The sequence below is a fragment of the Antechinus flavipes genome, chromosome 3 (genome assembly GCF_016432865.1).
Source record: "Antechinus flavipes isolate AdamAnt ecotype Samford, QLD, Australia chromosome 3, AdamAnt_v2, whole genome shotgun sequence".
NCBI classification, from domain to species: domain Eukaryota; kingdom Metazoa; phylum Chordata; class Mammalia; order Dasyuromorphia; family Dasyuridae; genus Antechinus; species Antechinus flavipes.
Genome location: NC_067400.1, coordinates 387,582,568 through 387,607,759, shown reverse-complemented (window position 1 = coordinate 387,607,759; position 25,192 = coordinate 387,582,568). Strand labels below are relative to the sequence as shown.

The following is a 25,192-nucleotide window of genomic DNA, read 5'->3' as shown; positions in this document are numbered from 1 at the left end:
GCTAAGCAACAGCCCGACTCTGGCGTTGGCTGGATGGGGGGAGGGGCGCGTGCGCCCCCGCCTCTCAGAATCTTCCCGGGGCGGGGGCGAAAGAACCTACCTAAGTGATGGGTAGTCGGGAAGTTCCCAAGTTCAAAACAAGTTCAGTCACTTAAAACCGTAGTGCAGCTACCGCATCTCAACTTCCTCATCTATAAAATGGGGATGATAATAAAAATAATAATAGCACCCACCTCTCAGATTGTTATGAGGATCAAATAAGAGAATTTTTGTAAAGTGCTTTACAAACGCTAAATACAACACCATGTAAATGCTAGCTATTGATACTATATTTCTAATATAACAATAATTTATAATATGTAATATGTTAATATTTTATCATCATCATTATTATTACAAGTTGGAAAAGTGGGGCTCCAGAAAGGATTTTTTCCCCTTTTATAGGTTAGATAATCTATTTCTATACTGAACCATAACAACCCCCACGTCCTCTTACTCCACCCCCCACTCCTAGTGTGCCCAGATCTCTTCTCCCGCAGACTCTTCCAACTTCCTCTGCTACAAGGAGGCTCTTAGGGGACTGATGGAATGAGAAAACTGCGATAAAAATCTCCATAGGGTGTGTTTCAGCTATGTATCTCAAACTTGCGATGGCTAAGAAAGATTAGGGTAGGCAGGCTTTGGATTCACATCTTCCTTCTGTTCCCTTTTCATGTTCCAAAAACTGACTCGGAAATCTTTTCAAAGGATCATAAAGCAAGCTGGAAAGATGAGAAAGATGAATCCCAGGAAGCAGCTCCCCAGGACTGAGCATCAGAGGTGGGTCTTAAAATCAAATAAAACTCCCTAGCCAGTGATTTTTCCATTGTGCCGTGTTCATAACTCTTAAAACACAGAATGGTAATAAACTTGCATCATTTCCCCTTCACTTGGTCTCCCAAATATTTGTTTTTTAGATTGCCTTATTTTTCTTGGTTTTCCTATATATTAATGGGGGCCATTCAGACCTAACTTTTCCCTTAGCTCTGGCTGCTTAACTGGTCAGAGAGCTTGAATGAGATGGGAGTCAAAAATTCCATTCATTCTGATGAAATGGAGAACACCAGGCTCCTGATTCCTAAGAACCTCCAGGTCTTATCATGAGCTCTGAAGTCCCACATTGTTATCTGTTACCTATACAACCTAAGAATCAATGAACCTTTCCCCATGCTCTACACCTGAACTTCCTTTTATGTGTTGCATCAAATAATGAGACTATGAAAACCTTGGGAGGCTTAATTTTTCTATTGGCAAACCTAGAGTTAAAAGTCTTTCATCTCATCAGAAGGGAATTTTTGACTACTATCTCATCCAAGTCTTGTGACTACAAGTAATTCGGTCATTCAAATTATGCTATTCATATTGTTACAATTTATTATTGTTGTTATTATTTTTAATTCTCAGTGTCTAGGGTAGCTTTCCATACTAAGCATGATACATCACTAACTCACTACTTATGGAACCTTTTCTTATGGAACTTTTGTACCAAATAATATCATATTAGTTGTTAAAGAAGGCAATAACCCCCCCATAATTGTAAGTTAGTTTGTGAATATAGAAGTTCCTCCTGAGCTACTTAATCCACAACTCCATATGAGTGATTTAGTGAAATACCTAAATGATTAAAAATAGAAACCAGTCATTTTTAATAACCTGAAGCCCTTAATGAATGTACTTAATGAATGGTGGGAAAGCAAGAGGAGAAAGTGAATATAAAAGTTTGGATAATAAATCCATAAGAAACCATTTTTGTTTACCTCTCTAATGTTTTCATCATGGGGGCTTTAACTAAATATCCTCTATATGTGGCAAAGCTGAACCCCAATAGTAGCAAGTGAGATTCCAATTGAAAAAAAACAATGCCCATGAGATATTCTATTGATGTTCAACCCCAGTCCTCATCTGTTGAGGGCCAATAGCATATCAGCAGGTAAAATACCCAAAACCAGGAGATTAAAAACCCTCACCAAAATCAGTGTCCCTTCTGGATGCCATAAGTGTAATGCAGACCAAGTATGTTGGATGACCCTATGAAACTTTTATATGGGGAAAAGGGAACTAATAAGAGGATGACAATTTGCTTTTGTTGCCTTAGAAAGTTTTGTTTTTGGTTTTACAAAATAAAATTCTAATTTTGTGAAAGCCATTAAGAGTTTTGAATTACTAATCTTCAGATAAGACTTTGTTTCAAGACATTAGCTCTGTTAGCCAAATTTTAAGAAAGATTAGAGAATTCTAATTAATCTGCTCATTTTCTGCATCAGGTTTAGTTATGTTGACAATTTTGTGTTTTCTTTTATGGCTTTGGTGGGTTTTGTTTTGTTTGTTTGCTAAAAATGCTTTTGTGAGAACAAACACTTAAAGATTTTGATGCCCAAATTTGTGCTGATTCTAAAGGAATTGTTTATGAGAAATAAATGTTCTTTCCTCCTATAAAATATGTGATGTAAACTAATACAGCTGCTAAACACTAAGAAGCTTTTTTAAAGTTCATTTTTACTTTTTAAAAAAATTTCCTGCTTTGAAAGATTGTGAAAATGTGGTGTGTATGTATATGTTGAGAGACTTTTTCCCCCAATTTATAGATCTACTTACACAAAAGGAAAAAGAAGAGAGATGGGATAACAAACCCAATTTAAAACACAGAGTCATCCTTTTGGCTACATATATTTGGATCTATCAGAAAATACATACTTTTTAGGGTTATGGATATGACTCAAAGAGAAATCATGTTACCATGAAAAGATTGCAAGGCTATATAATGTCAGCACACCAGAGACATTGTTATAAACCAACAAATTAGTGACAAGATCCTAGTGAAGAGACCTAAGATGTTTATTGAGCATATTAAGCACTTTAGAAGCAGAGAGAATCTTCTTTAAAGCATAAAAGAAAATAATCAGAAGAAAAAAGAAGTGGGAAAGAAAGCTATCTGGATTCACCCAAAACATCAGCCATCCCTACCCAAAGAAACAAACCAGGAAAATCAAGGCTAAGGAAACTAAGCTATCAGAATGAATTCCCTATGAATTTGTATTATAGTTAAAATAGAGTAAAGCTATTTGTGTACAGTACCTGCAATAGTTTTTCACTCGATACCTCCTGATGATCAATAACATAAACTTGTGAGATAAGTGATTATGTTAAGGGGACAGGAGGTGGCTGAGACTGCATTAGCACTATACTCTAAATAATAAAGCAAATACAAATAAATAATAAAGATTTTTGGATGGTGTTAGGTAAAATGGGATTTTGATTGTTGTATGTTTTCAATGTTATGATAGTTGTTGCTTTTTGTTATTATAGATTATATACAATTTTATTAATTAGAGGAAAAGAAGTCAAGAAATTGGTATAACTTGGAGTAAAAAAAATCTAGCATTTTCTTCTATGCATGGTATTAATTTTCATGTAATGCCTCAGTTTTCCTACCATGAAATTGGGGATAATAAAAATGTTGTTTACTTGAGGGTTTTGAAACTTTCTATACAAGATTATGCAAGTACAAAATTACAGTTACAGTAAATATCCTAGACAAGAAATAATCCCATAAAATTTGGACACTAATTCACACATGTGGAATCTGTTTGTTAGAAAACAGAGCTATATATGGACTAATTCCCATAAAAACAAATGCAGAAAAGATCCTTGTTTATTACCACAGTGACCTGTTAATCATAACCAGGTGAAAAACATTCGTTGCATTTAGTTCTTTTGGACACTAGATGGCGATGTATTCCCTGACAAACTAATAGTAAGAGAAAAATTGATTCCATACCCAAAGCATGATTTTGCTTTTTCACTGTAGCACCATATAGAAGATTAAAATGTTGACATTTCTAAAGTAGTAAGTCCCCACGAGGTATTTTTTTGGAAATAAAGCAATAAGTCTTTTAAAAAGTTTGCGATCTGTTAAATCAACTATTATCACAAGACAATTTTTATACATTAATTTTTATTGAGGGTTTAGTAATCTAAGGAAGATAAATTCTGAGGTCATAATTAATCTAATTTGTATATATCTTTATAATTTTACTTTATAAAATGATATAGAAATATATAGGATGTTTTTAAACATCAAAACAGCTTCACTTTGAGGAGCAAAATATTACATTTTTAGCAGACAAACTTGCTTCCTGGGAGTTCTGGTAAAATTCTTGTTGTATGCCCAGAATGTCAAAAGCACTTACCTCTAACCTTATGTCTTAGAGACTTTTAGAACATATTGTACTGCACCATGTTTTGGGTTTGTCAGGTGACTTAAAGGTCTTTGGCACTCAGTTCATATTCCAACTTTTTATTTGTCCAATAAAAAAATGCTTTCTTGCTCTGCTAGATAATCACATAGATATGTAGAGTATTTACATGATTGCTTAGGGCAACAAGGAGTCTTTTCTATTTGTTTTGGTAGTATTTCAAAGGAAACTATCATAAAGTCACCTCCTATCTGGACCAAAGGTTGAGGAAAAACCCTATCCAACAATTCCAATCCTATCAAATACCTCACTTAACTAAAGTCATAGATAATGAGATGCTATGACCTTGTAACTAATTTAATAAGGGGCCTCTTCTCTTCTTTCAAGATTGAAATATTTCTAAGGGCTATCATGGAGAAAAGAGTTTAGTCTTGTTCTGGCCCAAGATTTCTAGCCAAACTTAGAACAATGGATAGAATTTGTAATGGGGCAGATTTAGACATGATGAAAGGGAAAATTTGCTAATAATCACGGTCATACCACTGTATGCTGTATGAAGCAAAATGGGCTTCCTTGAGAAAAAGTGGGTTTTTCCTCATTGGAGATCTTTAAGCAGATCTTAAAAAAAAATTTTTTTTTAATGAATGACTACTATTAATGACATTGTAAAAGATATTCCTATTTAAGAAATGGTTGGACTGGAGGGCCTCTAAACTGCAGTGATCCTTCTGTCTCATATAGACTTAGAAAACCATATATTTACATTATATCAATTACATTTTTATTTATTTTGTTAAATATTTCCAATTACATTTTAATCTGATTCCTTTGACACTCACATGTTTAATTAACTTTACCAGATTAAATGATCTCAAAAGTCTATCCCAACTATGAAATTCTGCAATTCTTTAATGATAAAACTGAGAACATCTTGTTTATGTGAAATATTACACTGCATTTGTAATCTGTGAAGATTACACCATAAATCAGATTTTAGTATAATATTGAGTGAGCTATTTTTAAAATTAGTAGTGGTAATGATCAGATTTGTACAGTACCTATAGTAGTTTCTCACTCAGACACCTCCTGATGACCGATAACAAAGACTAGGAAGATAAATGGCTAAATTAAGAGGACAAAAGGTGTCTGAGACTGTATTAGCCCTATATTCTAACTAATGGAACTAATATAGGATTTGTTGGCAGATAGCCTGCGGCATTTCCATATAGTGTTTCCATTAATGGATCGTTACCTCTCTTTCCCAATTGGTTGACCAAAAATCTGACTATTAAATATACTGGAATTAACAGAAGGCAACTGCATGTAAGCTCTTTCGGGGCAGGGATTATTTCCTCTTTGTCCTTGCATGTTGTAGCCCTTGAATAAACATTCGTTGAATTGAATTAAGTAAAATGAAGAGTACATATAAAGTGTATACTCTCTTTTACCTTCTTGGAGAAAAGCTAAAAAGTCCAATAAAGATTCATTAGCTTTCTTCACTCTCCATTTCCTACTCCTGATATGACATCACATCACTTGGTGCAGGGGTGAGAGAGAGAATACAAATCTAGTAAGTCAGAAGAAACCCAGACTGGAATCTAGTAGAAGGAGAATATTAATATCTAAGAACATATTTGGAGGGCTTCCCCTCTTCTTTCCCCTCTCTTTCCCTTTCTCCCTCTCCTTCTTCTCTCAGCTTAGTCAGGTGATTCTTAAAGGAAACTTAACAAATATTTCCCCAAATCCAGGTTAGGGATAATTCCCCAGTGTTGAGATAAGCACAATGTAATGGCATTTTTCTTCTTCTCTAGCCAGCAAACCAGGGCAGAATCTTCATTTCTCACTAGGCAGCACTACTTTGGGCACCATGTCTCAGGAAATTTATTATTGGGATAACATCATCAGCCTGTAACATCTCATCAGCTTCAACATTGAGCCTCCACTTTATCACTATCCCTTGCCTCTGATTGGAGGGTTTTGTATCTTTCTTTCCCAAAATTTATTTTATTTGAAAAAATAGGATAAACAAAAAGAAAAAAACAGAAAAGCAATACAAAACAAAATGAAATAAAGCAAAACAAAAACATTATCATTTGCCCAGTAGAACATCAGGGAGTTTTCAAAATATATAACAACAAATATGAATTTATGAAAGTATATATATATATATATATATATATTAGTAGAAGAAATTATATTAACAAATGTCCATCTTTACTTCCTTGAAAATTGTTTTTTGTTCTCTGCTGTACATCTTATTTATTTTATTTTTTTCCCTTTTCATCCTCCCCACCACCTGCAAGCAGGTTATAGTTAAGAATTATATTTATTTATATATTTATATATACATATATTTATGTATTTATATATACAAATTTATATATACATATATATTTATATATACATAAGTAGAGATATACATAGATAGATATAAACACATATATAGATACACACACATATCACCTTTTCATCCTACTATCATCCCCAAACAAGCTACAATTAAGATATATTTATGTATACATATGTAGATATATACCTACATACACATACTTACACACACATGTACCCTATAGTATCTTTCCTAACTCTGCTGATTCTTTCATTAAATTCTGCTCCATAACTTGGCTTACTATTATTTACCCTTCCCTCCCTCAAGAATCTTTCTCTTGTCTTCTTCCTGCATCCTTTGCTTCCCCATCCACCTATCTCTCTTTCCTTATTTCTTTATAGATTTTTGAGGATTCTATACCCTTCATGGTATATATATATATAGTGTTACTACTGAACCCATTCCCAATGTGAGTAGGTTTTCTGAATTATTATTCCTTCTCTCCTGTCTAATGCCTCTCTGTTTATTCTTCCTTAGAACCTTATTTGTATAACATGATTACTATTTTTATTTTTACCTTTATGCCAACTTTTCTTTTGAGTTTACCCTATTATTGATGTAAATCTTAAAGTATACATTTCCCATTTAAAAAAAAAAGCATAAACAATTTATCCATGTTGACTTCCCTAAAATTGCTCTTTGATACTGGCTTTTATATGTCAATTTTCTATTATGTTCAGGTTTAGTTGATAGAAAGTTTATAAATCTGAAAGTTTGTTGAATGTCTGTTTTTCCTCATTCAAACTTATAATTTTTCTGGATATGATATTTTTGACCAGGCCTAACTCTTTTGAGTGTAGATATAATTCCAAGATCTGTGGTCTTCTATTGTAGCTGCTGATAGGTCTTGTACACTTCTAATTGTAGTTCCAATGTATCTGAATTGGTTTTTTTCCCATTACTTGCAAAATTTTCTCTTTTAATTGGGGGTTTTGAAATTTGGCAATAATATTCCTATGTTTTCCACAAAGGATCTATTTGAAGTAGTGATCAGTGGATTTTTTCTAATTCTATTTTCCCCTTGTGACCTACTATTCCAGGACAATTTTCTAAGATTATTTCTTGCATTGTTGTCTCAAGATTTATCTTTTTGATCACAACTTTCTGGCAATCCAATTATTTTTATATTTTTCTCTTAATCTATTCTCCAGATCTGTTGTTTTTCTTATGAGATGTTTCATTTTTTGTTCTATTTTCTTATTTATAATCTGTTTTGCTATTTCTTGATCTCTCATAGCTTCACTTGCTTCCCCTTGCCCAATTCTAATTTTCAGAGTTATTTTTTATCTTTGAGACTCTGCATCTCCTTTTCTAATAAGTTAATTCTTTTTTCATAATCTTCCTGTTTTTCTTGGATGGTTTTAATTTTTTTCTTTAGTTTGGCCTCAATGTCTCTCATTTGATTTTTGAATTCTTTTTTGAGTAGTTCTATAAATTTTCTCCACGCAGTGAAACATTTCACATTTCTCTTTTTTTTAGAAGTTTTTTTTAACTAAAGTGTCTTCCTCTGAAGATGAATTACAGTCTTCCCTTTTCCCATAATATGTTTCCATGGTAGGGTTCTTTCTTCTTTGCCAATTAATTTTTTTTTAATAAGAGGTATTAGTGTAAAATCTCTAATTGTGAGGTGGGGGAAATGGTACCTCCAGCTTCCCTTCAACTCTTCACTCTGACTTGGAACCCCAAACTAAGAACTCCACAGCCAGAAGTGCACCTGACCTGCTATTTCTATACCCACCAGGTACTGGTTCCTTTTCTGCCAGTGATACCCCAACTTACACCCCGCACCCCCCCCCCCCCCCAGCCCATCTCAGCAGCAGAGCTGGGCCTGGCATTCCCAGTCAGCTGAGGTTTCCTCAATCTTCTCAGACTCAGATCCTGACTGTACAAACAGTCCAGGAGGTGACAATCTCTGAGGTTCCTGCTGAGGTTCTAGCAACACTTAGCTAGCCTGAGGTGTCCCTACCCGGTGTTTCTTTGAAGCTAGCCTGGAGGTATTTGCACTTCAGACAGGTTAATACCAACGAAGTCTTTCTTCTGATCTTCTTGCTGGGAGGATGCCTATTCTGCCCCAAGTACAAATTTGTTCTATTTGTGGAGGAAATCAAGAGAGATTAAAATTTACCAACCTACTTGCCATTGTCCTAGAATCTTCCCTCTTGATTATAAATTCCTAAAGAGCAGCTAGGTAGCTCAGGGGTAAGAGTGCTAGGCCTAAAGTCAGGAAGATTCACCTTACTTAGACACTTACTAGCTGAATGACTGCTTAATCCTGTTTGTTTTAGTTTTCTAATCTGCAAAATGAACTGGAGAAAGAAATGGCAAACCACCCCAGAATCTATTAAAAAAAAAAAAAACCCAAGTGGGCTCACAAAGACTCAGACACAACTGAACAAAAAAGGGCAGAAATGCTATCCCATAGTTCTTTGCTATTCTCTAAATACCTAGACTGTGTTAAGCACATAGTATGGGGAGAAAAAGGGACAGAAACTAGACTTGTGATCTCATTCTTTTGGGGAACTCATAGGTGAGGAAACTCCCTTTCCTAATGAAGGTTAGTAACTTCTCTCTAAATTATAACATCAGAAAGCTGTCTCTAGGCTGTGGTGTCAAACCCAAATAGAAGCAGAAACCTTAGGGCCAAATATTGTTTACAGAACCACAATTTCACATAATCTATGTTATACTTTTATATTTCCCACTTACTTTTTAATCTGGTTCTATCACATGTTTGACACCTCTGGCCTAGAGTACTGAGAGAAGTGACTTTCTTATATAGTTATTTAAATAACTATACTTGAACCCAGATCTGTTTGGATATAAAACTGACTCTCTTACTCAGTAGGCCCTAATTTAAAGGTGTGGAATAAAAGTAGCTCTGTTTAGTCTTTCTTTAGCCTAGTTGTGTCAGACAAACATATAGTAGAACTTTCCAAAGAATGTACAAAAGCATAGGTTTGAATCATCTGACTGATGGCATCAGAAAGAAAAGCAGTCTTAATTCTCATTGCTATAAGTTGCCAAAAAGGAGCTGGGTAGTAGGATGGATAGGGGGCTAGACCAGGAGTCAGAAAGAACTGATGAGGTGTAGAGTGGTCTAGCTTCCTGGTGGTCTAAAGCTTAGTGGCTATAAGAGAGTTATTAAGAATCCCCATTAAATCAGCCGCAGGTTCTAGGAGTGAAAGAATTCACTCATTCCCGAATATTAGTTGGAAAATGAAAGTTTATTGTTAGATAGAAATCAGCTTATCCAGAGACTGACTTCTATCGTGGCAGATCTATGGAAAATGGAGTTTTGCACTGAGAATGCAGTTCTCAGTGGACAGAAAGTCCTGGCAGCTGAGTGAGCCACCGAGGTCCATCTGCAAAGACTTTAGTTGATGGAAGTTTATTATAGTGGGTGCCTTGGTGGGAGCTGGGAAGCCCGAGTAGATGGGGGCTGGGAAGCCCAAGCAAACCAGAATGGGGGCTAGGACAAGCCCGGATCTCCTATTTGGGAATCAAAGGGATGCTTTTGACCAGGATTTGTAATTGAATGAAAGGCTCTGGCATTCTGGAAAGACAAGTTGTCTGAGGAGGATATGTCTCAGCCAGAAGGGCCTGGGAATCTGAAAGGAATCACAGATCAATAGGAAATACAGTTTCTTAAAGAGACCCCAACCTGCTGAAGTTCCTGAATGAAGTTCAAATCCAACCTCAGACACCCACTAGCTGTGTGATCCTGGATACATCGCTTAACTTTGGTTTGCTTCATTTTCCCAATCAGTAAAATGGAGGTAATAAAAGCCCCTGCCTCACAGGGGAATGAGGAACAAATGAGATAATATCCTTAAAGCACTTAGGACAAATACCTGCCTCATAATAGGTACTAGATGAATGTTCATTCCTTTCCATCCTCCCCACTAATAACAATAACAGCTCATATTGACATAGCTTTTTAATCAATAATAAGCATTTATTAAACACATTATTAGCCAGATAGTGGGCTAGGTATGGAGAATATGAAGGTGTAAATGAACCAATACCTGCTTTATAAAGCTTTTTATCACAATGAAAGATTTTCAAAAATATGCTCTGTTTTCTTACTATTGATTTCAATCCATGTGAAATGGATTCTGATTAATTTTCTATTCACATTTGACACAAAATGACATTAGCTAGGATATAATGAACTGTTACTTACAGAAATAAAGTAATAGAGAGACAAGTTGCTACTATAACTTGTCAATTATTAACTAATCCTTTCATAATCTTTGGCAAACTGTTAGCCAGACTTTGGTTTAATATTGTATAAAATATAACAAGACAGTTTTTTTAAAAGCAGGGATAAGGAGTCCTTCTCCTTCCTGTATCTCCTAAACAAATTCCTTACACAAGGTATAAAGTCCTCATCCACTTACTCATGAACTAAAGTTCATAGCTAGTTCCCACACCTGAGCTATACTTTTGGCTCTTATCTTTAAAAGAGGTTTACATTTGGACACAGGTGTTTGAGGAAAAGGAGGCCAAAAAGAGAGGAAAGGGAGAGTTATACATATACACACACTCACATTGTCAAAGGAGAAAGGATCTGAGGTGACACGTTGGCTGCTGTGGGAATAAAGGGTAGCTGGAGTACATCAGTAATGGAAGTATGACAGAGGAATTTTAAATCAAGGATCTGGTGGAACCGAGATTTGGGGGAGTTGGGACCAAGTGGGGTAAGAGCTGAATCAATTTTATGTGAATAAAAAGTGGGGCACTGAAGAGTTTTGGTTAGGAAAGAGCAATTGTCCTGCCATACTGATGTATTTTTGCCTGAGATAAGGCTTTTACTTTGTTGGATGGACCAGCCCCTTTTCCCTTTCATATGGACACTCCTCAAAAATCCCCTTCTCTTTTTCAGATTTTAAAGAGTGAAATAAATGCTAGTTTTGTGTTATGAGTTGGAACTGAAGATCAGGAGGACTAAATGTGGATATATAGATATATAATAGTGTTTGTTCTGGTCTCTCTCCTTCTGGGTTCTCTGGTACCCTTTAAGGTACTGGGAGGTATCTAATCTCTTTTCTACTGGGTCCAGCCCCCACATTTTGAGTTCCTTCAATTTTAGAGGTCCAGTTTCCCCAGTTTTATTTAATCACTTAACAGCCAACTTAAGTTTAACAAAGGAAAATTTACTTCAAAGGTATAATAAGAATATACAAACATGACCCTTACACCCACCACTTAAATCTCTGGGAAGCAAAAGGATATGGAGTTCACAGTTTTGTCAGTTTCTATACTGCCTAGTACCAGTAAGTTTCAAGGCCAAGGCCACCTTGGGCTTCAGTCTGGAAGATCACCATGACTCCCATTTAGATCCAGGGACTCCATGGCCTATAGCTAGAATGGGAAAGGACAAATAAAATAAAACAAAGCAAAACCCCAGACTCTGTTCTCAGGGATACCTTTCCCTAACTAGTCAGGGGGAAAAAGCCAGATGGTACAATAGATAGTATTTCGAACCAGGAATCCGGAAGATCTGAGTTTAAATTTGGCCTTAGACACGTATTAGCTGTATGACTCTGGGCAAATCATGTAATCTCTGTTTACCTCATTTTCCCAAAATGTAAAACTATAGCTTTTTTTCTCCCAGGATTTTTGAATGAGATAATAATTGTAAAGTGATGTGTACAGTGCCTGGCACATAGTAAGTGCTACATAAATTTTTATTTATTATCATTAATATAATTATCATTTTCCCACTCAAGTCAGCTTATGGCCCCTATGTAGTAGATAAACAGTACCTGCTTCTCCATAAATGCCACTGGGGGGAGGGGCAAGAGAGAGGGAGAATAAACTACTATGACTAAATCTCTTTTCTTCTCAAGACTCCTATATCACTCCTCCCCTCATAACTTCAAAAAAATTTTTTTCTGACTGCTTCTCTCAGGTTTGGTAGTCAAGAGAGGACATTTCTTGTTTGAATAAGTTGCTACAGCTTCCCTTAAGCACTCAGGTTCCTATCTTAGAGTTACTCTTTACAAATCATAAATTTGCTGTTCTGGTTATAATTCATCAAATTATGTAATTAAAAAAAAATACATAGTCCTTGCCAATGTTAAATTATTCGAATCCTTCATATACTACCCTCCCATCACCTTTGGCAGAATGTTCCCCTAATTTTCCTCTTTTCAAAGTCTTCAGTCTCTCTCTATTAGTTCACACTATCTACAGAGGTGTTCAGTTTTCCTCATACTTAAAAAAATCTTCTTTGTCCTATTATTCCCTTAAACTATCATCTTATATTTCTCTTGTCTCTTACATGCTCACATTCCTCCCTTAGGGGAGGAAAAGCTGTCTCCTCTTCTCCTCCTCTTACTTTCTTCTCAGTCCCTTGCATTCTGGCTTCTGACCTCATCACTCAACTGGAACAGCTCATGGCAAAATTATATCTGATCTCTCAAATGCCAGATCTGATGATCTTTTTTCAATCCTGATCCTTCTTGATCTCGCCACATTTGATACTATTGAGAGTCTTCTGGATATACTTTCCTGTCTGAATTTGGGTGATATTATGCTCTTTTCATCCTCCTCCTATCTGTTTGACCACTCATTCTCAGTCTCTTTTGTTGGATTATTATCTAATATCTCTCTATGTGAGAGAATTGGTTCTTCTCAGTGTCAATCTTTGCAAAATTATCCCAACAGGATTCTTTGCCCACTAAGAAAGCTGTCTTCTTAGCGAGCTGTCTTAGTGTCAATAAATCCCCTTTTGCCACAAATCTTATGCCTGTATTTATATGGGCTTGGGAATTCTTTTGTAAAACCTGTGCAACCGGCCAAGGGGGATCCCATTGCTGGTAGGAGATTTCTTAACCTCAATTCTTACAGTCATCAATAAAAGAGGCAAGATTTGAGCCTGGATCCTTAAACAACATCTATGCAAAATGGAATAGTCAATTAGGGAAAAATAAAAGGATTGCCTTGCTTCTGCAAGGCACCAGTCAATATTATATAGCATAAATTTGTAGATCCAATCAGTATAGTTGTATGATTTCCTCTCCAGTACCATTCAACAGTCAATCAATAAGGATGAAGGGGGCGAATGATGGAAGTCTAAGATTGGTATTCGCAAGTATGACCAACAAAAGGACAAGGGGACAAAGAATTCAAAAGTAGAGGACAGTATGTATTTTTAATCTTTATTTTTATCCTGAATTTAAGCATGAACATTTCCATACACTCAAACACAAAAAGAAGTTTCTGTATGAAATTGTTAAATTTCCATTTCAAATAACTTGCTTTTTAGAAATATATAATCTATAGTTTCTAAACTGTTCTGTTTGCCTTGGTTCATTTTAATTTTTCTTTGGTTAATTTTTAAATGTTTTTTTCAATGATTTTTTTGTTGGCATCATTATTGCTAATCTTCCTCTCCTCTGAATTCCCCTTTCTCTTAATGGAGTTAAGGAAAGAAAGAAAAAATCATTGTAATAAACATAATTAAGCAGAATAAATTGACATAGTCATTTCTAAAAATGTAGGCCTTTGTACTTTATGTCCATCACTTCTGTCAGACATAGTTAAATGACATATTTAACTATAGTTTGCCTGAAGATATGAATGTTAATTAGAGTTCTTAAATCCTTCAAAGTTGTTTTTCTTTACAATGTTATTGTATTAGTATAAAATGTTCTCCTAGTTCTCCTCACTTTATCCTGCAACAATTCATACTATCCAGATTCTCTAAAATAATATCTTTCATCATTTCTTATAGTATGATAATATTCCAATGTATTTATATACTACAATTTTCGTCAGCAGTTCCCCAATTGGTGAACATCTTTCTATAGTCTAGAGGTTTTTCTCCTTTTAATCCCCCACTTCAGGATTAGGAAATTGTTTTCATTATGGTTATTTCCTTCCTAAAATTATCCTCTCTTAAACTCACCCTCACAATTCCATTTGACTCCCTGTTGAGTATGAGATATTTGTGTGTGTATGTGCTTGCAGATGTGTATATGAATGCGTCTATTATTGTATACTCTCCTCCTGTAATTCAATTAAGCACTTTACATAGTGCCTAAAACATAGTAGGCGTTTAATAAATATTTGCTGACTTAACAGATGAAAAGAATTCCAACTTTTTCTCCTTTCTATACTAGTATATTCTTTTTACCTCTCTTTCTGCTCTTTAAACTTTCAAAACAGAACCAATTCAGGTTCAGGACTTCCATTTCCCACTCCCACTCTCTTTTTCACTCTTTCAATACTCTAAGTCATTAAAGTTACTGGAAGAGAAATTTATGTCTTTTCTCCCTATTAGAATGTTAGTACTACATCATCCTACAAATCCTGCCAATTGCTCAAAAACACTAAGGTTTTTAGATTTCTCTTAACTCTTGTGATTAAATTTCAAAGTTCTCACTCAGCTCTGGTCTTTTCATCAGAAAGTCCTCTATTTCATTAACGACTTATTCTTTTCCCTCTACGATTATACCCAATTTTGTGGTGCAAGTTATTCTTGGTTGCAAGCCTCTATCTTTTTCTGTTAAAAATATTGTATTTCAAAACCTCCTCTTGTTTATAGTAGAAGCTTCCAGATCTTGTGTAATCATGTCTGTAGTCCCGTGGTACTAGAACTCTTTTTTTTTTTTTTTTTTTTTTTTTTTAGAGGCTTAAAGTATTTTTCTTTGATGTGGAAGCTCTGGATTTTGGCTGTTATTCTTGAAACTTGTGGGGTGGGAGTGAGCAGAGCCTCTTTCAAGAGATAATAGGTGAATTTTTTCTATCCTTACTTTGCTATCTGGTTCTAATATATCTGGAAAATTTTCATTTGTGATTTCTTGATATTCAGTAGTAATACCCCTCATTCTCTCTAATCCCTTCTCCCCACAAATGTAATGTATTGCCAAGTTCTGTAGATTCTGCCTTTCTAATATCTCTGTGTACTCACCTTTCTTTCTTCTGACACTGTCATCATTCTGGTGAAAGCCCTCCTCACCTACTGGGTGGGCTATTTCAGTAGCCTTCTAGTGGTCTCTTTATCTCATCTTTCCTCACTCCATTCCATCATGTGTGGGCCTGTCAAGTCAATCCTCCTAAAGTGTAGGTGCCCATATCACTACCTTATTCAAAAAACTCCAGTTATCCCCTATCATCTCCAGGATCAAATATAAAATCCTCTTTTTGGTATTCAAATACCTTTATGATCTGGCCCCATAATAGTTTTTCAGTCTTTTTGTACCTTACTTCATGGTGCAGTGACATTGTTCTTCTTGTTTTTCTGCCAAAAAAAAAAAAAAAAAAAAAAAAAAAAAAGCCATGCTCTATTTTCCTACTCTTAGTATTGACACTGGCTGATCCCTATACCTGAAATTCTCTCCCTCCTCCTCATCTCTGCCCCCTGGCTTCCCTTTCCTTCCTTCAAGTTTCAGTTTTAATCGCACCTTCTACAAGAAGCCTTTTCTAATTATCTTTAATGCTAAATCCTTCTCTTTGTTGATTATTTTCTACTTATCCTGTGCATATCTTGTTTGAATATAGTAGTATGCATACTGATTCCCCCATTAGATTATGAACTCCCAGAAACCAGGGACTGTTATTTGACTTTCAATATGTCCCTAGCACTTAGTACAATACTTGGTACATAGAAGAAGCTTAATAAATGCTTGTTAATTGACTAACTTTCTTAAATGATCTCTCTTTTACTTGCTTTCCACGTGAATTGTTTTAATAGCTTACATTTGCTTCTATTTTTTCAAACTTTTGATTTTGTTCTACTGTTTCTTTCTGTCTCATAGAGTTGTTTATTTCTATTTGGTCTATCCTAATTTTTAGAGTCCTATTTGAGTAAGGTTTACTACTTTTTCTAAGTTATATATTTTCGTTGTAACTATTTCCTCCAGAGATTCAATTCATTTTTAAATTAATTTAATTCATTGTGAAGAGCCCATTTTTATTCCTTTAAGTCTCCAATTAAAATTATTATGGACTAATTCTTTCTAGACTTTGGGAAATCTCTAGATCTACTGTTATTTTTTTAATATTGGTTTTTGCCTTCTTTGATTTATTTACCTCTCCAGCTTTAGTTTCTATATTGGGACTTTTTTCTTTTTGGCAGGGGCAACCTCTATTTCCGTTGGTACTTTTGGGTGTGTGCTTTTCTTCACCTTGGCCACCTGGGTCATCCACAAAGTCATACAAACTAAAGGTACTTATGGCAGGTGACAGTCATGGATTGGCTTTGCTGGCCACGATCTTTTCCAATGCACCTGGGTTTCTGGCTTACATTTTTTCAACAGCTATGAGTTGGATTTTTGATCACTATTTGTTCTGCTACAAATTTCAGATTTTTGCTGAAAAAGGGTGGTTCTGTGATCTGCCTGTAGTTCCAGCTGCCATCTTGATTTGAATTGTAAAACATTGAACTGATTAAGAGTAGAGTTAAACTATGAAAGGGAAGAAAATCCTCCAGAGCAGGAGTAATGGATTAAAGAATACTGGGGGAGGAAAGGAGGAGAGAGAGAGAAGAATAGGTTTTAGGAAAAGATATGGTCAGATAAAAATGTAAAAGCTCTTGATTGTAGAAACAGAATATCTTTGGGTGATGGGGTAGATCAAGGATGTGATCATCCCCCTGTGTGACTGAGAGTCCTGTGAATAATGCAGGTCTAAGAGATAGAAATCAGATTAATCAATCCCAAATTCTTTGCCATTTGAGGGAAATCATCATGATAGTATAAGTCTGGAGCAATTCCACTCAAAAAGATAGGGTCCACAAAGGGTGTGAGCTGCTTGACTTCTAGCAAATTCTGATAGGGAAAGAATTAAATGGCTTAGTAATATTATCATTCATTTTCAGTCATATCTGACTTTGACCCCATTTGGGCTTTCTTTGGCAGAAATTCTAGAGTGGTTTCCCATTTCCTTCTCCAGCTCATTTTACAGATGAGGAAACCAAGTCAAACAGGATTGAACAATTTATCCAGTGATGGGCTTCCTAACTACATTCTAGCACTTTTTACACTAAGCCACCTGGCTGCCCCTCAGGGATAATCATACAGGTCCCTGGAAAGTAGAAACCCACAGGAAAGGAAGTCTTCTTGCCTCTCTATCAATTCCAACTTCTTTTCATATGTAGAAAAATGCATAAAAAATCCTCTATAAGTCTAGAGGACTGTATAAGTTACTTGGAAAAAGCCAAATGTCCACTAGAAAGGGAAAGGGAATTAGCTTAACTGTTTATGGGCTTGAATATAAGGCCTTCGCTTTTTCTACCAGGTTAAAAATAAGCTGTCCTATCTCTAGTCAGTATTTTGTTAGCCTGAAGATTTGCCCGTGAACTTAGGGCCCTTTTCCTTTTGTTTTGAAGATCTAGAATTGAGTCAAATTCTGATATTCCCAGGGGAAACTCTGGGTGGAGGCAAACAAACTAAATTCTGATATTTCCAGGGGGTAACTCTTGGTGGAGGAATGAGCCAAAGAAAATTACTTAGAAAGAAGCCTCCAAAATTGAACCCCATCTGTGTGAGCTCAAAACTTCAATAATAAGCTACAGGATTACAATTACTATACTTTATATGATGGTCCATAAATGTTAAATGAAATTATAATACTAAGAAACTTGTATAACATATATAAATTTTGTACATGGATTCTTTCACTTATAAATGTTAAGCTAATGGAAATTAAATAATTTATTCAAGCTATAGAGAAAATGGTGTCAAAAGTTAGAATTAGAACTATCTTCTATGCCTTCATCAACCATAGATGTCTCTAAGGACCACCTTGGAAATTGGTCACTTGTTTTCCATTAGAGTCTGAATGTGACCCACATAAAAAGTGATCAAAAATCTTGATTACAAAGACTGGTGACCTATATATAGTGTACTTCTATAAATTACCACTCTTGTAAGAAATATTCATTTCAATTTAGCTCAAAAAATACCTTTTAAAAATACATAGTTTGATTGTTTTCCCTTTGGTTTTCAAATTTATACAGATCTCTATGATAAAATTAAACTTTTATTTGGACCTACATGCCTTCCCCATTGCTATCCTATATGTCTCTTTTTTTCATCCAAAATCAATGAATGGGTAGCTTCTACTTACTGCCTCTATTGCTTAATCTTCTAGAGTGTTATATATGACCCAAAATGGGGTCATGAAGAGTTGTATGTTACTGAAACATAGACCATCACTTGTTTCTCTTTTCATTTAATTGCCTAAAATTTCTTTCCCCATAATAAACAACTGCCTCATTTTTCTCTGTTAGTCTGCAACATAATCTTTATGTGGTTTCTTCTGGTTGAATAGATTCAATACCTAGATTGCTAAACTACATCCAGTGGTCTCCTTGCCACCAGTTTTTTCCTATTTAAATCCATATAGCACATCACTGCTAATTAATCATCCTTCACACTCAATTGCTTCTGAAATTAATTCCAAATTTTTCACTCTTGCTTTGTCCATCATCCATTAATTGGTGCTACTGTATCTGGCAGCACTAACCCTTATTGCACTCCATGGAATCATAGACTATTGGGGCTAGAAGGGACCTCAATTATATTATCTAAGTTTTTGAACAGACAAGGAACAGGTTCAAATTTATAACTCACCCACCACCCAGTTAACTCCAGTGGCTCCCTATTACCCCAAAGCAAATCCAAATTACTCTCTTATGCTCTTCATGACATAGTCTCTACCAATTCTTGTCTTAGACTTTATTTACTCCATACTCAGTCCAGTAAGCACTGGCCTTCTTGCTGTTTTATGATCAAGACATTCCATCTTTCAGTTTTGAAGATTTTTTTCTCAATGTTCTCCATTACTGGAATGCTCTTCCTTCTCATCTCTGTCTCCTGGCTTTCTTCAAGTCCCAATAAAAATCCCATCTCCTACAGGAAAACTTTTCCAGTTCCTTTTAATTCTAACATTTGCCTTTTTTTTTTTTTTTTTTTTTTTTAATGATTTCCTACTCATCCTACAGCTCATTTGTACATATTTGCTTGTAGTCTCCCCCATTAGATTGAGGGCAGGTGTTATGGGCTAGAACTCTGAACTTGGAACAAAGGATTCTTACAAGGAACTAACTAAGTGGAATTGAGGAGACAATGGTTATCTCGCTTAGCATGGTTCAGTATGATTGATTTAATCTTACAACAAATAATGGTTTCCTAGTGATATAATGATTGGTTTATATTCAATGTAGAGCATATAAGCTAGGAGCCTCAGCTAGATTGATACACAGAGGCAGAGAAGGCAAGAGAACTGCAGGCAGGAGCTTAAGCTCCCAGAGGCTGGGAGAGAGATCTAGGGCAGATAAGCGGACTGGAGGCTGAAGCACAAGCCCTTAGATTCATTCATCCTATCTCACACCACCTTGGTGGCAGCTCTCCTCAGCTTCTCCACTGAAACCAAGACTCCAGAAGGCCTTTAAGGAAGCTAACCCGACCCTAGGCAAAGAGGCAATAAAGAATCTGGGCACTGGACTTTAAATCTGGCTATTCTCCTGGTGATTACTGAACTGAAGGCTGCTCCCAGAGACCCCCCCAGAAAACCGAACAAAAGAACATTACAGGCAGGGATTGTATTTTGCCTCCTTTGTATCTCTAGGGTTTGACACAGTGTCTGGCGCATAGGAAGTGTTTAATAAATCTTTAATGTTTGATTGACTGATTGGCAGGTTCAGAGAAGCTAAATGACTTGTCTAAAACCTCACTACTAGCTAGTAGAAAACACTATAAACCCTAGATTTAATTAGATCCTAGATTTAATTCAATAACTATTTGTTTACTGCCTGTTACTTGCAAGGCTCTGGAATCTCCTAACTTCCTAGTCTATTTATGACTTCTGAGGACACTGCCAGGACCAAGACCTAGACCAGCATCCCTTTTACTTGTTATACCTGGTTTGGCACCTAACCGAAAACAAAAATGAATATTGGAGGATCCCTTTGATGTTTCAAATTATATTCAAGTTCTTTCCTAAAACAAAGAGGCTCCAATTAAATGAATCACCTGTTCAGACCTGCAGGGTATATGTAACTACTAAAAGAAAGCCCATTTTGCTGAAGCATGCCATTAGCAATTTTGTAAGAAGTCAAAAGTAGCGATAGACTCAAAGTTTATCTGCTTTCTGTGGGGAAAAAGTCCCTGATAGATTCATAAGGAGTATAAGAATCAATTTTATCTTTGAAGAAAATTGCTAATTTGTCACTTTTTTTCTTCTACAAACTAAATAAATCTCTTTCTTTAACCCTTTCCAACCTTCCTTAATTTATTTTCCTTCTTTAATTTTTGTTTTGGCAGCATTCCCAATTCTCTACAAATGGATTAATGACAAAAGGAAACATACTTAATAATATAATATTACTACATTCAGGTAGACACAATGGTCTAAGTAAAAAATAAATTTTTCCATTTTATACATTATTTCTTTCAAATGTAGCGATTCCTTGACTTCAATATCTGAGTTTAATTAAAAACATTTATTAAACACCTTAAGGATCCAAGTAACTATACTTCAGATATAGAAGTCCAAATATAAAGGGGAAAAAAGCTTCCAGGGCTAGAAAATACAAACTTGGATTTCATCATAACTTCTTTTCTCCAAATGGCTCAAAATGTTTTGACAATATCATGCTCTATTTTAAATAGGTAAAAATAGATAACCTTATACTCAGTTTATAGATTCTTTGGTGGCACTGTGGATAGAGCACTGGGCCTGGAGTCAGGAAGACATCTTCTTGAGTTCAAACCCAGCCTCAGACACATATTAACTGTAACCCAAGATAAGTCACTTAACCCTATTTGCCTTAGTTTCTCCTCTGTAAAATGAGCCAAAGAAGGAAATGGCAAATCCAGGCCAGTGTCTTTGCCTAAAAAACCCTAAATGGGGTCATTGAGAGTTAAACATGATTAAAATACTAAAAAAAACCAACAACCTACACAGGTTACAGATGGAAAAAGCTGAGATTCAACTGAAATTGAGTTTATCATTGCTATAGTGCCTAAAAATTATTGCTTGAAATTCTCTATCTGGTTCACATAGCAGCAGTTTACTCAGCATATTATCTCCCACCTTTATGCATCCAATAAGCCATCTACCATTCCTGGAATACTCTCCTTCAGTCTTTCCTAAGAATTCTTATCTTCTTTTAAGATTACATTCAGAAGAAATTTTTTTGTGAATTCTGCTTTTATCCCCTCAGCTGTGAAGAAAAAAACCTCTTTGAATTCCATTTTATTTACCTATCAGTGCATATATGTTTTCCCCTAATATCCTAGAAACCAGAAACTTACATTTTTTAAAATCAATAACTTCAGCACTAACACAGTGCCTTGCATATAGTAAACATTTAACAAATGTTTATTGAAATGAATTAGATCTGGAAATTAAAAATACTCCAGTATTTTGGAAAATAGTAAGTATCAATGTTATTTTATGAAATATTAAAGCATTACAGGTAAACCAATATTCTGACTAAACTTTATTCATATTTCTCCATATTCCTTATGTTCTTTTTCACTCTTTGAGACAACATTTATTGGAAAATAATAATACTTAAAAGAATCTATGACCTTAGCAATTTGAATCTTTCTTGCAATAATGAAAATTGTTATCTTTCCATCCTTATTTGTGTTATCTATGTACTCTCATAAGCACATCTCAAGTGCCTTCTTTGCTTTCTCTTGACATCAAAAGGATACCAAATGGTTACCTGATATTCATCACTTGTAACTGTTAAGATACCTGTTTTCAATTACATATTCCCCAATAATATTTTTGCTTCACTTCTGTATAGTTTTTTATTATACACTATAGCCTGTTCGTGTGTTTTTTCTCCATCTGCTTTTCCGTTGCTCTGTATAATATTCATTTTTAAAATTATCCAGATATAGTTTTCCATGACTTTCTGATATACAACACGGATAGAATTTTGGTATTAAAAACATGAGCCTTTGTTTCTGAGAGAATCTGGGGTCATTAAAGGAAGTATGTAATTTCCTGAAGGCAATCTAACCCGTTTTCCTCCTCCTGTTTAAATTTGGGCCCAATTCATTATTCGCTTTTATTATTTGTCTGGGTAATAGACATTCTTCATCCACTTTGTTTATATTGTGTAAGTGATTAAATCAAACTCCCTAGGGTGGTTTCTGATTTCTTTTTAGAGATTTGGAATATTTTAGAACTTGGTGCAACCAATCTTGTAGTATAAATAAGATCACACTACCAAGAATGGGCAGGTTATTTCTCCCATCTGGGAAAACCAAATAAAATTCCAAAGCTGTAATAGACAGTCTGGTCATATTTTAAAAATTCATAAATCCAGGGGGGCTGAAGTTTTATGGATTGTGGGTAGAAGGACTTTAATGAGATCAAAGTAGGGAAAGAATAGGAATCTTAAAAGATGCATTTAGCATTCACATTGGTGTGCACATTCCTGGGAAACTGAGGAGGAAGAAAGGAATTCAGGACAAGATACACAAAACAGATACCCAAGTAAGATGGGAAGGGATGTATGATTGTCCACTTGGGAACGAAACAAGGAGACAATATAGCCAGACTATTCAGATCTGGCATAGATAAGACACTGGCCAGATGCACTCCTATTAAAAAAAAAAAAAAAAAAAAAAAAAAGACTATCAATGGCCTTGAATCTTATGGAAGTATAGAGAAACACAACTCTAGAATCTGCAAAGTTTGTAAGTAATTAAACAGGCCCTGTTAGTTCCTTACAAAGGAGCCTGTGTATATTGAGTAAGGCTCTCGTTAGCATATAAAACATACAGTATAGATACAAGACAGATGTCAGGCACATGTGAAGAGTTATTTTCGCTCTACTCCAGTAGGACATTATCTGTAAATAGGAAGTTCCCACCTTCAACTAGGATTCTTCACTATAACTTTTGCAAATGAAGAAACTGAGTCTTAGGGAAATTGAGGGACTTGCCCAGGATCACATGATTAATCAAGGTCTGAGACAGAATTCAAATTCAGCTCTTCCTTATTCTGTGCTATTCACTGCACCATGCTGCTTTAGAGAAATCTGGCCCTCTTTTAAAAATTTTTGTCCAGATTTCTACTTCCTTTGAGTAGTTTCCTCTCATGCTCCAGTGGAATAAAGAACACACACACACACACACACACACACACACACACACACACACACACACACACACACTGTGGAAACTCTCTCCCAGGGAACCTCCTGGGAACTAGAGATGTAACTTTGACCTGAACAGAGGTTTTTGTTTTTCTTTATTTTGATAGATTTGTTTATTTTTCTTTTGTTTTAACAGATTCTTCATTTTTATAAACTTTTCTACCCAACAGCAAGGCAACCAGTTGAAAAAGAGACAACTGAACTGGGATTCTAAGAACTTGTTTCAGTGACTACAACTGGAACTAAAAGAATTGGATGATCAAGTCAATGCTGAAAGTAATAAACCCTTTGATCTAGCAGTCTCACTACTGATTTGTATCCCAAAGATATAATAAAAAGAGAAAAGGATCCATATATGCAAAAATGTTTGTATAAGCTCTTTTTGTAGTAGTAAGGAATTAGAAATTGAGTGGATGCTCATAAATAAAGGAATGGCCGAATAAGTTATGGTATATGAAGGTCATGGAATATTATTATTCTATAAGAAATTATGAGCAGATTGATTTTGAAAGCCTGGAATGATTTACATGAATTGATGCTGAGTGAAGTAAGTACAACCAGGAGAACATTATATCCAGGAACAAGAAGAGAATGTGATAATCAACTGTGATGGACTTGGCTCTTCACAACATGGGGTGATTCAAGGTAATTCCAAAAGACTTGGAATGGAAAATGCCAATTACATCCAGAGAAAGAACTATGGAGACCTAATATGGATCAAAGCATAGTATTTTCACATTTTTGTTTGTTTGTTTGTTTCTTTTTTATGAGTTTTTTTCTCTTTTGGTCTGATTTCTCTTGCACAACATGACAAATATAGAAATGTTTAAAAGGATAGCACATATATCAAATTACTTGCTATCTTGAGAAGGGAGGAGCTAAGAAAAGGAAGAAGAAAAAATGCAACACAAAGTTTTATAAAAGTTTAATAAAAATGAATATTGAAAATTATCTTTACATATATTTGGAAAAAGAAAATACAATTGAGGAAAAAAGAAAAGAGGAAGGCTTTTTTTGGATCTAATTCATTCCCTGTTTCTGAAGGCAGAGGCAGAGAGCTGACCAATCAATAAGGAAACTGGAAGGTTCTATTGCAAAATGACTTTCTAAGTATAAAAATTTCCAGATATGGGATGTTCCAGACAAGGGTTTTGACAAAATGGAAAGTTATTAAGTAGGAATTGGTGACGTGACTAGCAAGACTGCCTGTTGGACTGATAAAGACTACGTCATAAAAAACAGGGGTTTCCAAATTACCCCACCTGTATTCTAAACTTGGCTCTGACACCAATTAACCATGTAATTTTCAAAAAGACACTTTTTGATTTTAGCATTTCATTAATAAAATGAGTAGGTGAGACCAGTTGTATCCTTGGGTCTCTTTAATTGTGACTTAAATTGTTGCACTTTTGTCAATCAATTTTTGAGATGTGT

At 35.2% G+C, this 25,192-nt stretch overlaps 1 long non-coding RNA gene across 1 annotated transcript; it reads left to right on the top strand.

The window, feature by feature from the left end:
• Positions 1 to 554: 554 nt before the first annotated feature.
• LOC127554449 (uncharacterized) lies at positions 555 to 24,122 on the top strand. The gene is made up of 2 exons (XR_007951990.1): positions 555 to 819; positions 23,895 to 24,122. It is a non-coding gene; the product is annotated as an uncharacterized LOC127554449 (long non-coding RNA).
• Positions 24,123 to 25,192: the final 1,070 nt, after the last annotated feature.